The following is a 14923-nucleotide window of genomic DNA, read 5'->3' on the forward strand; positions in this document are numbered from 1 at the left end:
TCGCATGTTCTCTAAGGTCTACTCTTGAGACACGTGGCAGATAGAATTTGACCCAGGATAGTAGGTTAACCTTGGTTAAGTTCATCTGACCCTGGGTGTGGAGAGGATAAGGACACATGGAAAATAAGAATTTTAACCATAGTTAAGTTTAGGTGAACTGCCACATCACCAAGTGCCACCTAAGCACATAGCCCCTGCCAAGCACAGTTTGAATTCTACATGTGAATCCCTGTGCCACATTAGCAAAGGCCTTCTCTTCTTCACAGAAAGTTCGACAAGGCATAACTTGAAATTTAGGAAGAATTTGTGCACGCTCCAAAGAGGAAAAGTCATCGTCTTTTCAAGCTCTACATTCTGTCAAGTCAAAATCATTGTATGCAATTAGACACTGCCAATATTGAAAGAAATCAATTGGTAAGACCTTTGCAACAAATGACAAATCAAAGCATGAATGCACACATCGTTGTCATAAGTATGCCAAAAGCACAAGTGCATGAGATGACCATAGCACGAAGCATGGCATCCACACATAAAGCATTAAGGCACATGGAAGAACAAAGCATCATGCATCAAGCTATGAAGCGAACGCCATCGACATGAAACATTTAAAAGTAAAATCCTTTCCACCTTCACAGCCCATATGTTTTGTAAATCAAGCCTGACCACCTGAGAGTAGCTATGAAAGCACTCAAGGGAGGTATTGACATGTAAAAACCACACTTGACCACCTTAAGTAGCAATGCATGCACTAAGGGGAGGTGATGGAATGTAACTCACATCTGACCACCTTGTAGTAGCCAAAGGATCATGGCACCAAGGGGAGGTGTTGAGATATGGTACCATGAGCACATAGATTAAAGGGCAAAGGTATGTGATAAGGAATGTATTAAAGTAGCCACCCTAAGATGTGGACTACATGATGTGGAGATGTGGATTGAGGATATCCACAAGGAGAGATGTGGATGAGAGGATCACACAAGTGTTAACTATTCAAAGGGCACTCTCTATATAAGAGGCCTATCATGTATTATTGAAAACACATTGCAATAGATATAGATTTGCTATCTCCCTCTCATGTCTTATTTAGTGTGCTTTGAGCCTCCTTAGTTCTTTTGCTGATCTTGTGTGCACTAGGCTTAGTGGCGATCATATATTGGACCTTTCTCATGAAGGATGTACTCCTTTTATGTTAGTATAGTGCCATGCAAATATGTCTTTAAATTCTATCAATAACTTCTTCAAATGCCCCTTAAATGGCTCTTGAAGTTCCATACTAACAAGCACCATCTTTGGATTATTTTGTTCTCCAAGATTCATATGCTACAAATCATCCTTTTTAACACAAGCACTTCGGGTCATGTGTTCTTCAAAAACTTTTTTAGCTTGAATTTGTGTTTTTTGATTCTTCCTCTAATGAGTCATCATCACTCTCTAACTCTTTTGTTAGCTGGTTGTCTGACTTGTTAAGAAGTGTATCTGACTTCTGTTTGACACTGTCTACCTAGTCACATTGCACAGTTGGTTTTGAAGCAGCAAGCTTATTCTGATCATTTGTGTACTATTTAACAATTCTTGCTACATCCATTTCGAACAAAGATATGCCAACTACAGAGTTGATGAAAAGACAAATGTAACCTAGCAGAGAGCAAAACACAAATGATCGGTCCTCCAAATGAAAAGAGTAGAGCTGCAATTCGGTGCCACAAACCTCTATGAAGGAAAAGGATCTCCCAAGTGATGAAGATGAAGTGCCTATTTACAACTATCCATGAGATCCATGTCAACGGCAGAGAAGCAAGCTATAGTTAGTCATAAGTATAGTAGGTAAGAGTTTTGGTGGTCTAAGAGCAAAATGGCAAAAGGGCTTCTTGCCTTCATCTTCAATGTACATATTGCATCCAATAAAGGTTATAGCGTATGCACCCATGAAGCACAAAATCACACGAACCGCACCTTTTGGTCACCAAAACCGAATATAATTCACCTACCACTACAATCAATTCATCATCATGACTTCACACAACACAATGGACATGAAGAACCTATGGACTTCAAGGGATGTGATATCCAAACAAAATATGATGCCTAGAAGCACCATTATGACACACCTAGCATGCATGAGACTGAAATAAGGTTGGCATATATGAAATTTACAAAAGGTGACTTCACAACCAAAGGGTCATGGAAAAGAGTACACCAAACGAGGTAAATGAGGACGTGGATGATCGTAAAAGGGGGGTGAATAAATGTTAACACCGAAGAGATTTAGATGCCAACACCAAAGGATGAAGGCCAAAGACCAAAAGCAAAGAAAGGACAAACACTAAATGAAGGTCAAAGATTGCGAAGCAAAGGCCAACCAAAGGCAAATGATGAAGGAGCGAGCAAAATATGAAGTGCGATGAAGGGGCAAAATGGATGCTAATGAAAATATTGTAATAGGCTTCCTCAAAGTCAACCTTGATAAAATAATATATTGATTTGTTTACTTCGCATACTTAACTCCATTTCACATGTTAATTATTGCATCTAATATACCTCTCCAGTCAATGAATCCTTTTTACTCCTCCCAATTCGAGAACTATGCCTTATTCTTCAACTTAAGAGCAAAGGTTTTGTTTAAAAGCTTATAAGAATAGTTCAACATAGCCAAAGGTGTCTAATTTTTTAGGAGACCCCAACATCTTCTTTTAAAATGAGTTTTATCACCCCACAATTCATATGGAGTTGTAAGAAACTCAATTCTTTGCTCTCATTCCTTTTTACTCCTCCCAATTCGAGAACTATGCCTTATTCTTCAACTTAAGAGCAAAGGTTTTGTTTAAAAGCTTATAAGAATAGTTCAACATAGCCAAAGGTGTCTAATTTTTTAGGAGACCCCAACATCTTCTTTTAAAATGAGTTTTATCACCCCACAATTCATATGGAGTTGTAAGAAACTCAATTCTTTGCTCTCATTCTCAAGCTCCAATAGTGGGCCAATAGCTTTGGTACATAAAAGATTTGAAAAAATTCCATTAGTCCCTAGGATCTTAACATCTTCCTTAAACATGTTTCAATTCTTGTAGGGTGAGAGGTTTATCTAGCTCTTGAGCTTGAAATGTAGATAGGGTGTTGCTCAAGTGTAGGCTATTTTAGATCCTCTAACCTAATGGCCGATAACCCTTTTCTATACCAATAATTTAGTAGTGCCAGTACACAAATCGATCTTTTTAAGCCTCAATTTGCACTTTGACCCCATCCAATTTACTTAAATAGTGGGACTTTCCTCAAACTTGATCTTTCTTTTGATGAGTCAAAGCTTTCATTGGTTCATCTATCCATTGTGCCTATCCACCACTCTTTCAGGTACTTCTTGGCCCGCATAGCATTAATCATTTAATGTCATTCTTGCATCAATTAGCTTTAGCTAATTTGTTGCATTTCCCATGTGATCCTCATCATCAAGTTCAACTATGACTTTTTCTACATTGTTCAGTTTGTTAGCTCTAGTTTGGGCTACTTTTCTTCTTGGTCCCATTAGGAATTTCCAAATGTCCCTCAACTCCTATCCTAAGGATTATTCCAAATCTTAACCGCTATACGAAGGATCATAACTCCTATCCTAAGGATTATACCAAACCTTAACTCCTATCGTAAAGATTATTCTAAATCTTCATGACCTGATTCTTTTACTGATTTGAACTAAAAGAAGAAAGGGTTAGATTTGAATCATGAATCTCAAGGTTTTTCCCCCATCCCAAAATTCAAGTCAAAGTAGGCTTGCAATATGTGAGATAAGGTAGGCTTTGTAAACCTTGTAGTTTGCCTACCAATAACCATAACAAAGAGTCTTGGAGAGATGAGCTCAGTACAACTCAACGTGCATCTCCAATCTATTGGTTGGACCATGAGAATCCCAAAATCCACAAATTTGTTGAAGTCTTTAAGCAGATCCCACGAGGCTAGTTGAATCATGTAGAGAAACATTTCTTGAATGGATATCAATATAAGAGTTACAGTGGAGATTAAGATCGATTCAATGTTAGAGATGCAATAGTAAATAAGAGGAGACGGACAAATTAAGCACATCATGGGAGCATATGACTTTTTGATCTATCTTTATTAAGATTAAGTGAATTGACTTAATGCTCCTTTAGATATGTGTTGATGTGCCCAATTAGCAAGACTTGCATACGTACATGGCACTCTATCATCTTCTTAGTATCTTGAAGGCTTGGCCAAGTTAATGTGAAGAAATTCCCTTTTTTAAATTAGTCATTCTTGAAGCATTAAGAACAACAATAAAAATAAGTTGCGTGTTAGTATGTGGTACATTTTAAAAAGATAACAATTGATACATTTCAAAGACAATTGATGAGCTCTCATGAAAAGGGTTCGACTAGAAATGAAGATTCAATTAGCAAGATTGATGAAAGGCAGGGCAAACAGGTGGGTAAGCCCAAAACTACAACGCAGATGACTTTTTCCTTCTCTTCCTCTCTGTATTTCCTAGCTCAATATTTGGGAGAATCAAAGGCCGTATAACATTAGAATCCAAGCTAATGCTTGTTGTAGAGCGGCGCATACTCAAAACTGAAGCGTTTGATCATAGTTAACCATCCAATAACCAAGCATGATATTGTGGAGTAGCTCAACCATCACAAACCATAATAAAAAATTCACAGCTTGACCTAGTTTTGAACACCTTCTTACCAACATTAAATCTACAAGCTGGTGGAGCTGTTTTATGATACCGTTTCTGTACGGGCAGGATCACTCCAGGTGGCGTCTGTGGCTATGGGATTATCCCCAGGAATCAGCAACAGGGGCCCAAGAGAGTAATCCGTTCCAGGAAACAATTCTTTCCCTCTTAGACCAGTACTTGGAGTTGGAAGAAGCCTATCAAAGACTTCAGCTGAGTCGGAACCTGTATGTATGCAGGTGTGTGCATATAATGTTGTATGGATTAATAAACATATCCCAAAGAAGATTTATTAAGATTAGAGATGATGAGGAGTTAGATGTCTTCCTTGATGTTGGACCCCTCCACATAAAGGATCTAGGGGCCATGTTTTTCACTAAATTTAAGAAATATGTTATTATGATTATGCTAAGCCTAACAAAGACCCCCTATTAGAGATGCAAAACTAATTACGAGGAGGAGAAATTAAGCACATCATCGGATCATGCGACTTTTTGATGTATCTTTATTGAGATCGAGTGCATTGACTTAATGCTCGTTTAAATATGTATTGAGCACTCTATCATCTTCTTGCCTTGGCCAAGTTAACATGAAGAAATTTCCTTTTTAAATGAGTCATTCTTGAAGCATTAAGAACAACATTAAAAATAAGGTTCATGCAAACAAGTGGGTAAGCCCAAAACTACAAAGCATATCACTTTTTCCTTCTCTTCCTCCATGTATTTTCTAGGCTAAATTTTGGGAGAATCAAAGCCCGAATAACTTTAGAATCCAAGCTAGTGCTTGTTGTAGAGCGCCGCGGACTCAAAGCCAAAGCGTTTTATCATAGTAAACCCATCCTCTAACCAAGCATGATATTGTGGATCAGGAGTAGCTTAACCATCATAAGCCATAATAAAGAATCCACAGCTTGACCCAGTTTTTATCTCAGTCAAGTTGTTTTATATACGAGAACATTTATGTGGGATTGCACACATATCAGATTATCCAGAAAAAACAACCATGTAGAGCACAGAATCGCCTAAGATGCGTAAATACAAGCCGGTGTGAAAGTCGATGCAATCGAAGTAGTGTGATCTGGATCATCAAGAGGCATGCATGGGACACGTGCTTCTCTATCCCATATACGGTATTTTGAAAAGACTCACTTTGTGGTGCCGTATATAAGCTCACACACGGCCCGTCAGACAACATGGAAGCTGCGTGTTGAGCACAGAGCGAACTATTCTTTCGCCTTTTACTAAAGAATACCGTGTGCTCGGCACAGAAAGTAGCGTATCCGAATTTTTGGTGCGGCTCCTCTCTCTGTGAGGGGGGCTCCTCAAAAGTAACAGCTAAGATGGAGAGCCTCGCGCGAGGCGGCAGCGACCTCTCATTTCAGGCGGCAGCGACCTCTCCGGACTCGGTTTGACAGTGTGGACTCAGGGATTGCATACACTGCAGCAGTGGGTTGGTTTTGGGTGACTCTATCATTGCCCAAGAATGTGGGTATCGTTTGCTCCGGTGCATTTCTGTTCGCTATTACCATTTTTCATTGGGTGATGCTAGCATCGCCTATTGACTCTCTTAGAATGTAGGTATCGTTTGCTCCGCTCAACCGAGTCTCCTTTTATGGTTTCCTGAATTCGCATGGTGCTACAGGCAATGGAGAACGAGCCTAGCACCGAACGCTCATTGCCTGGATTACGAGACCATTATCAGCAAGGCAAGGTCCAAATCAGCTTTGGTGCATCCTCATACCCACCTACCCTACAGCCCAATCCACAGGTCCAACGCTACTGCTTCTACTCTGTTTGGAATATGCCATGCACCTGCCAGGCCATCTTCTTCATTCAGCTTCTTAAAGCACGTTCTATGCATCGTGCTGCATTATTATAGGTGACTGACCGGCCTGGCACGCCCCACTTGGCCTTGGCAGTGCTAGCTTTTTGCCTTGCTTTATAACCTGCTTCGTTATTGGATGTGTGGACGCTTGGTTTCTCAATGAAGCTTGCTGTGGTCTTGAATCAACAAGCTAAGGCTCCAGTTTGGGTGTTCATTGCCGTAGAGAGCACTATCCAAGAATGGAAATTTCAAGGAGGCCTCGGTCTATCCTCCAAATTCCTCTAATGACACAGCCTGGTTGTGGGATGAGCTTAAAGACAGGCTCCAAGGAGAGCATTGGCTGCTTGCTGGTGACTGGAACATGACTGAGAGGCATGAAGCCCGTTCCCACGCACAAGGGACCAAGGTATGCAAGGTAATGCTTTTGAATTAGTGGACTGTGAAGATTTCAACCTGGAAGGGCTAGGTGGACAGGATGCAGGATAGTCAGGGCTGGATGCTCCCATATAGCAGAGGTTTCCAAGTCTGAGCTCAGCCGGTTTGTGATGCTGCCATGGCTAGGCCATTCTCTCATAATCTGTGCATCTTCGGCGGCCTCTTCTGATTCCGGATGCCTGCTTTCAGCTGCTCCTTTCCTTTGTAAGTTCGTTTGAACTTCTTCTTCAAACTTTTCGCTCAGTGCTTGCTCGGTGAAGAAGGGTGGGTCCACCGTCTGCAAGAATCGAGAACGAATGCACAGATCTAGGAACCCATTGATATTGCCTTTGCCTTGGCACATTTCATGTGCAATTGTCATGACTACATAAACTCCAGCTCGCAACCACTAGATGATGTGCGCCACCTGCAATAATTCTGTGCTGATGTACGTGAGACTTTGGCAACTGATGCTGAGGAGAGTTAAGTAGCTTGTATGGATCAATGGCTGCATGTAGCTATACACATCTAGAGATATCGATCGGTGCATTTGAGTCGTATTCTGTTGCTAGACACCTCTTTTATGCCATTTCAAGCTCCACCACATGGTTGGTTTGACATATGCTATTTGCTTTTTGCCATTATTTACCTAAGGTTGCTGTGAATGGTATAGATCTTCAATAGTTGCACATCATGGGTTAGTATGGAAAGAATAGACCCTATAGGCAATCCTCTGATTGCCTCATGTAAGTGCTTTTGGCCATTATTTACCTAAGGTTGCTGTGAACGGTATTGATCTTCAATAGTTGCACATCATGGGTTAGTATGGAAAGAATAGACCCTATAGGAAATCCTCTGATTGCCTCGTGTAAGTGCCTTAAGAAAAATCAAGAAGGATCTCAGGCAAGTACATGCACTCTGCCGACTCACTTGGGATGTGACGTGCTTGAAATGCATACAATAAGCCTCATGAGGAGATGCATACTGCAGAATGCTTTATTGATTGTAAATCATGTTGACAGGGGCTGTTTTTTATGCAATCAAACTTTTGTATCTATTTCAAAGGTTGATGCCCGTACTATCTCATGAATCAATTGAGTTTTTAATGTTGCCATGAATGTGCTGAAACAGAATTAGCTATATTTCTATCTAGCTCTAACTAATTTCCTCCTAATTTCTTCCCCTTAGTCAGACCTAGACTAGACTAACTCCGAAAGCTAGAGCAGGGATCGCCAAATTAAGTAGGAAAAGCGGAGGGTAGAATGGGGTACCTTTTAGCAAATGGAGGGTAATGTAAGTCATGGGCTGGACTTACCACAGTGACTTGTGAGGGGCTGCACAAGGCTCGCACAAGGACAGAAAAGGATTATTCCTTATTGAATTCCCAGCTGAGCAATCAACTCTGTTATACAATCTAGTTTCATTCAGTGAATGGAATAAGATGAGTGCATGTGGGTCAGCAACACCTTTTGCAAAAATCAGGGCAATTCCCCAAAGCTACCATGTGGCATCTTTCGAGTAGGCTACAGTACAAAGGATTGACTACAAAGCCAATTAAAATTATACTGAACTACCCCCTTTATTATAGTCCTCCCATCCAATTTCGAGAACTATAATAGGAAAGGAAAATAGTGAGAAGAGTAGATGGCACCGGATCATCACCTTGCAACAATGATGATGACCAAAGCCTCCTAATTACTGCATCAACTCAGTAGGTAAGGGTGCTGAATCCACAATAGATGAGGACTGCCACGACGATGATTTATCAGGCCCCTCCATTTGATGTAGTATTCCACATATGATGTATTCCAAAGTACATGGTCCCGAAAACCAATGATTTTCTTTGAGATGTCTTCTAGGGTCCATGCTCGCTTATACCCATCGTGTTCTAGCATGCCTTTACCCTTGCACTCCCCCCTCCTCCTCCCTTCTCCTCCCCTCCTTTTTCCCCTCATCCTCTCTCCTCCCTTCCTTCTCCTCCTCTTCCCTTCTTCCTCTTCCCTCCTCCTTCCTCTACCTTGACCTTGTTCGTCCTTCTCAACCCTTTGCCCCGTGAAATTGTGATGGAGACTAGCTCTCCATTGCTCAACCTTGAACCCATTCTCAACCTTGTGACTCTTTCTCAACCTTGAACTCTCTCTAAACCCTAGAACCTCTAGTAAGCTTTCTCAATCATGCACACACTAGAGATGCTTTCCATGCTTTAGCCTACACCTCCCACCAGAATACAACCCAAGGACCTATGCTCCATTTGTGAACACTTATGCTACAATGAGAAAAGAGACGACATAGGTGACCGACACCCTCGAATTTGGAAATGAGAGAAAAAGTGATAGCAGAGTCATTGCTATTAATAATGCCTCCATTTTGTTGATGGTGTAATAAGAGATTAATATGAATGTTATATGTCTAACATCCAAATTGAACTGAAGTGAGTTTACTTCTTTTCAAATGTTTAATTTATTTTTGAACTATAACATGATGATTTTCAAGTTAGTAATTTATTTTAAAAGTTTTGTAGGGAGCAACATGAAGAAAGTAAAAACTTTGTCTCTTGCACTTTAGAGAGTGAGTTGACTAGGCTGTAGCCATGCTCCACTTCTCATGGAGATGTAGGAGCTCCTATATCCCAGGTACTTAAAGCTACACTTCAATTCAAATTGTTGCATCTAGTCTATTTTTGAAGGAAATCCAACAAGAGAGAGAGAGAGAGAGAGAGAGAGAGAGAGAGAGAGAGAGAGAGAGATCAAATGAAATTTATGGTAGAATCTATTGGAGACCCAAGAGGATTAATGTTAGAATCGTTAGACCAAGTGGATGAATTTATGATTGGAGAGCCAAGAGAATCTATGTTAGAATTCATTCGAGACCCAAGAAGATCTATGAACTTTCTTTTTTTTATGTTATAACATTTATGAGAGAGAGAGAGAGAGAGAGAGAGAGAGAGAGAGAGTCCCAAGAGGATCCCTGATTTTTATGAATTGAATGAAGTGAGTTTTATGTTAGAATTCATTGGCACAAAAGAGGATCTATGATTATGGAACATCTTCTATTCTTTACTTTTCATCACCCCAATATATACTCATAGATGTCAGGCACACGCACAATATCATTGAACTCTCAATATATAAAGTCATGAAAGTCATACTAACTACTTTGAGGGTAGGCTACAGTAAACACTTACAAGGTAAGCTACTAAAATCATAGAAGCCACACACTCTTTTTGGTCTGACATCCAACCATCCTGACTCCAACAAGTCTGACTCTACATCTCGTGTCCATGCCCTACCAAGCCTTCAAAGGTTGTACCATTGTATGACCTCGAATTAATATTGTATTCTAGAAACATGTAGCCGCTGCTTGAGGTTTTATTGTTGTATTTAACTCTGGATGCATGTTTGTGAATGCCCATTGGCGAAAGTTGTATTTGAAGAGCATGTTGCTCAGTTGTAAAGGCCCTAGGAACGTATCTCATAAATTGGATTTGATTATTTTCTTGCCCATAGTAAGCTGTTTGAATTCGCAAGCATAATGATAAAATTTAATTTTGAGGAAATCTTCCTACATATCTAGGAGGACTTTGGCTTGTACTTGATGGCAAGATTAAATTTTTATAGATGTGTGCGTGTGTGCGTGTGTGTGTGTGACAGTGGGTTTGCTATTGGGTGCTCTGGACTCTATGGAAGGACCAAAATCAAAGAGTCTTTGGTGATCCAACTTTTGCTCTTTTCTCTTTTTAAAGGCACTCTTTGCAGCAATCCTTATATGATTGTCTGCAAACTCAATCGATAGATTATGATGTATGCTTGTCGTATATTGAGATCTTCTCTTGATGTACCTGGGCACATCCTTTTTTGGGATAGTGTCTCTATAATATAAAGCATAAAAGAGTTTCACAAAAAAACAAAAAAAGTGTGTGTGTGTGTGTGTGTGTGTGTGTGAGAGAGAGAGAGAGAGAGAGAGAGAGAGAGAGAGAGAGAGACATGTATTAACGTCTTTCGAAGGCCTCATGGGCATATAAGACAAGGTACAACCAAGAGCAGGAACTCTTACAAGCCACTATGGATTGAGGCAAAGGGCTCACCTAAGGCCCTTGCTGTGTAGTGCTAATAAACTCAAAACAAGTAATGAAAACTAGTAATGAAAACACAAAAACTCAAAAATTTTGAGAAAACAAGAGTTGGGATCTAGTGTAATCTATGATCCTAATGCCATGTTAGCTCCTATGGGATGTGAAGATGTCGTGCACATCTCTCTGTTGAGTCATCTCACACTGTAGTAGGGGGCGTGGTCATTGTAACCTCTATATCAGATTTGCCATATCAAGAGTGACACCTTGAATTTAGCGGTCCAATCAAAGTAAAACTAAGATCGGCTAGAGCTCCCTTGTGTGAACTCTGGTCACCCTCTATATCGTGGATGGACTCTGCGTCTTTTGCTCCACGACTCAATGAGCACTATGCCTTCCGACTCTACCCTCATAGCAACTAGCTCCTACTCCTCCACTCCAGTATGTCTTGGGGCTATTGACTCAAATGCATAGAGATCTATGACATTTTAGTGTGCTCAATCTATCTCGATCTCCTATGGCACTGCCACCTCCTCCTACTGATAAATTTCAATAGAGTCTCTTTGTGTCACCCCATCTCAATCATATAAAGACCAACACAATATTGGTCTTGAAAGTGGATCAGCCAAGAGACTGGCCCAAGTCTATGTCCCTCCTAAAAGAAATAGTGGTAATGTCCACGGATCTCATAACAAACTAGGAAATGATACTCTATCTTCCCACCTCTTCCAGTGTGCATAGTCTACAGATCCGCTTCTCTTTGGATGTGCCTATGGCTCTCCTTGCCTCAAGGATGATGCTTTACAAAGTCAAAATTTATTAAGCCTATAATGTCTAACATAAAAAAACCATGGCATATGGACAATTGAACTGCAAGCATAGCCAAATGGCCTACTCATCCATCTTGGATAGAAGCGTTAGTAATTAAGATGAAAAATCAACAAATGAAAATAGATCTAATATTTAACATACGTAAAATATTAAAAAATGATTTTCAAACATTCACAAAAATAGATTACATTTCAAAGATCCTTACCCTTACCTAGTAACATATCTAAATTTTTTGTTTTTGAAGTTTGTCTTAGGCACCACAACATTCACTTTCATCAGAACACCATTTTTTGGATCATTACTTTCATTATTGTCATCTACTTTATCACCTTCATCCTCAGTTTCATGTACATCACCTTGTACTCATTGTTGAATGGCATCAATGTTGGTAGGTTTGTCTCCTTCATATTCATTTTATGATCCTCATTCTTAGGACGTTCCATCTCCATCATGAGGATTCACATTCATAGTTTCAGGAAATACATTTCTCACATGTAGCTATTTCTACATCCTTGTTGAATAATTTTGGTGACATAGTTTAGGCAAGAGAAATAGTGCATTATATTATTGAAAGCACTTTCAAGAAAAGAAATGCATTAAAAACATTTTATTTTTTGCATTGGGGTCCCTACAAATAACTTGGCAACATTGAGATTTGAATAACACAACCTTCAAAAGCCTATAATTGACTTGAATTATTTTCTTAGTAGTCCAACATAATTGTGCTCACTATTGATTAAATTTTTGCCTGTTACACTTGCACGAGTGATACATTGCTTTACTTTATGCACATACCTAGAGTATTAATTGTTGAAATGATATAACACGACTAGATTACATCATTTATCAATCGTCTCAATGCAAAAGTGATGACCATATGTCCACATAGCACCATAGATACATGCCTATAATAATTTGAAGATGCAAACAAGTTCTTGTAAATGTATGTTCTAAGATGAAATGTAAATAAAAATATGCCTAAAGAAAAAATTTGACTTACATGCCAATGACATCTAAATATATCATCTCCTCCTCTTGAGTCACATGAAATTCATTATAGTGTACCTTGGTGAGCTTTTAAATACTTCAATGCATTGAGAGATTTTGATTTCTATTTCAAGATGTTATCTAAACCTTTCTAGAAAAGTATCAATGAAGATGATGAAGTATAATTCTCTATTCAAGGGCATGGGAGACTCATAACCTCATATGTTAGAGTATGATCTAGAGAACATCTGAGCTTCTAGAGCATGATGTTGGAAATGGTTGCTTATGTTGCCTTCCTATGTAATTTCCATGTATCAACATGATTAATGTATATATATTTATAAAAGCAAACTTATAGAAAGCCTTTTACCATGTTTGATCTTTTCAAAGAGACTTAGGCTCTTGAAATTGAGGTGCCCAAACCCCTTATGCCATAATGTGGTGAGATATGCATCCTGATTCTAATGGTGTGCAAGAAGTGCCCTTTGAAATGGAACTACTAATGAAAGCTTATACATTCTTTCAATCTTAGCACTATCACTATCAAGTTTCCTAATTGTGCATCCATACTTGACAATGATAGTACTATCATTGTAAACTTCCTTGATTGTGCATCCATACTTGTTGGAAAAAAATTTCATAACAAATTCCTTCAATTTTATGAGGTACATATATAACCCATACTCACATTCTCTTTGGAACTTTTGTTTAGACCTAGTTTTAAAACCAATCCTTTTTTAGTGTCATGTATTTTTTTGCACCTTAATTATGTGGGCGCTAGCACTCGACTCCTGTCATCGCTTACACCTTAATTAAACTACCAAGTATTTTCAATGTTCATCTTCATGATTTTGATTGGTTGGTTATTTTATAACACAATAACAAGAAATTACATCTTTGTGTTGGAATTGCTCTTGAGATTTTTCCATTGGTATAATGTCCATAATGTCCATATTGATTTCCTTGATTTTTTATTTTGATTATCAACTCTATAGTACTAACCTCTAGTATATCTCTATGCCTCTTCCTACATTTAGTTTCCTAATGGCTATATTCCATAATGTGGAACGTGTTGGTAATGATGAGTTGATTGAAATTGTGAAGATTGATAATTGTTGAAATGTCTGCTAGGGTTGTGAATAGTTTCCTTTGGATTGATGATTAAATTTCTTCCTTTTCCTCTAAGAAATCCTCTTGCTCTAGTGGAGAATAAGTAATCACGATTCTATTCTTGAATAAATGTGTTTGACATTATAAGAAAGGATGTTGGTGTACCTTTAGTGACCATCAGCTTCAGAAAGTAATTATAGGGTAAATTCATATTAATAGATATAAAATATCTTGTCCATGGACATTATTGTTAGAGCATACTATTAGGGCTCCTAGCATATCCCTACAAATCTCTATACACACTTACTTGTGCTGGTAGGACACCCTATGTGAAAAATTCCCCATATGAACTAATCATTACATAATCTACATTTTTGTCATGCAAAAATAATTAGTTATATTTAATTTTTATTATGTTGCTAATTAGCACACAAGTTGTAACAGGTAGTATACTTTTACCCATAGTCCTTATTGATTTTATCAAGTGCAATTTACACTAATATTTCAGTAATTGTATCTTACAAATGGATGTCTATAGTTGTCTAATTTCCTTTAGTTTTACTAGATAATTAGGACCTATTTCTATTTGCAATCTGGTTGCATTGTTCAAGTACATCTCAAGTACAATGATTCTAAACATCTTCTCTGCACTCATCCTATTCCATATAGTTTTATGTGCATCTACAATTGATTTCTTGTCTCTAGTGATTAGAATCATGTTATATTTGGCATTGAAGTTTATAAAAGTAAATGCTAGATGTGTTTTTTCATCCCATTAATTACAACAACCAATGCCTTATTGGACAATCTAGAAGGTGAAATTTTGATTATAAAGATAGAGATCCATCATGTAGGTATGTTCTTTTTTGTTGCAAAGGAAAAAGGATTTGTACATTATGGTACAAAAAATGACTTTCTTTTGAAGAAGAAATGCGATGGTCATGATTAGGCAAAAGATAATAATCTACCCAAAGTTTCTAATTATTATCACACATGAACATACA

The 14923-nt window shown here is 38.6% G+C and overlaps 1 non-coding gene across 1 annotated transcript; it reads left to right on the forward strand.

The window, feature by feature from the left end:
- The first annotated feature begins 5881 nt into the window (after positions 1 to 5881).
- Positions 5882 to 6000, forward strand: LOC147901874 (U5 spliceosomal RNA). The gene has a single exon (XR_015541081.1). It is a non-coding gene; the product is annotated as a U5 spliceosomal RNA (small nuclear RNA).
- Positions 6001 to 14923: the final 8923 nt, after the last annotated feature.

Source organism: Dipteris shenzhenensis, chromosome 5 (assembly GCF_047967505.1).
Source record: "Dipteris shenzhenensis isolate YYH24624 ecotype China chromosome 5, Dip_SZ_1.0, whole genome shotgun sequence".
In the NCBI taxonomy this organism is placed as follows: domain Eukaryota; kingdom Viridiplantae; phylum Streptophyta; class Polypodiopsida; order Gleicheniales; family Dipteridaceae; genus Dipteris; species Dipteris shenzhenensis.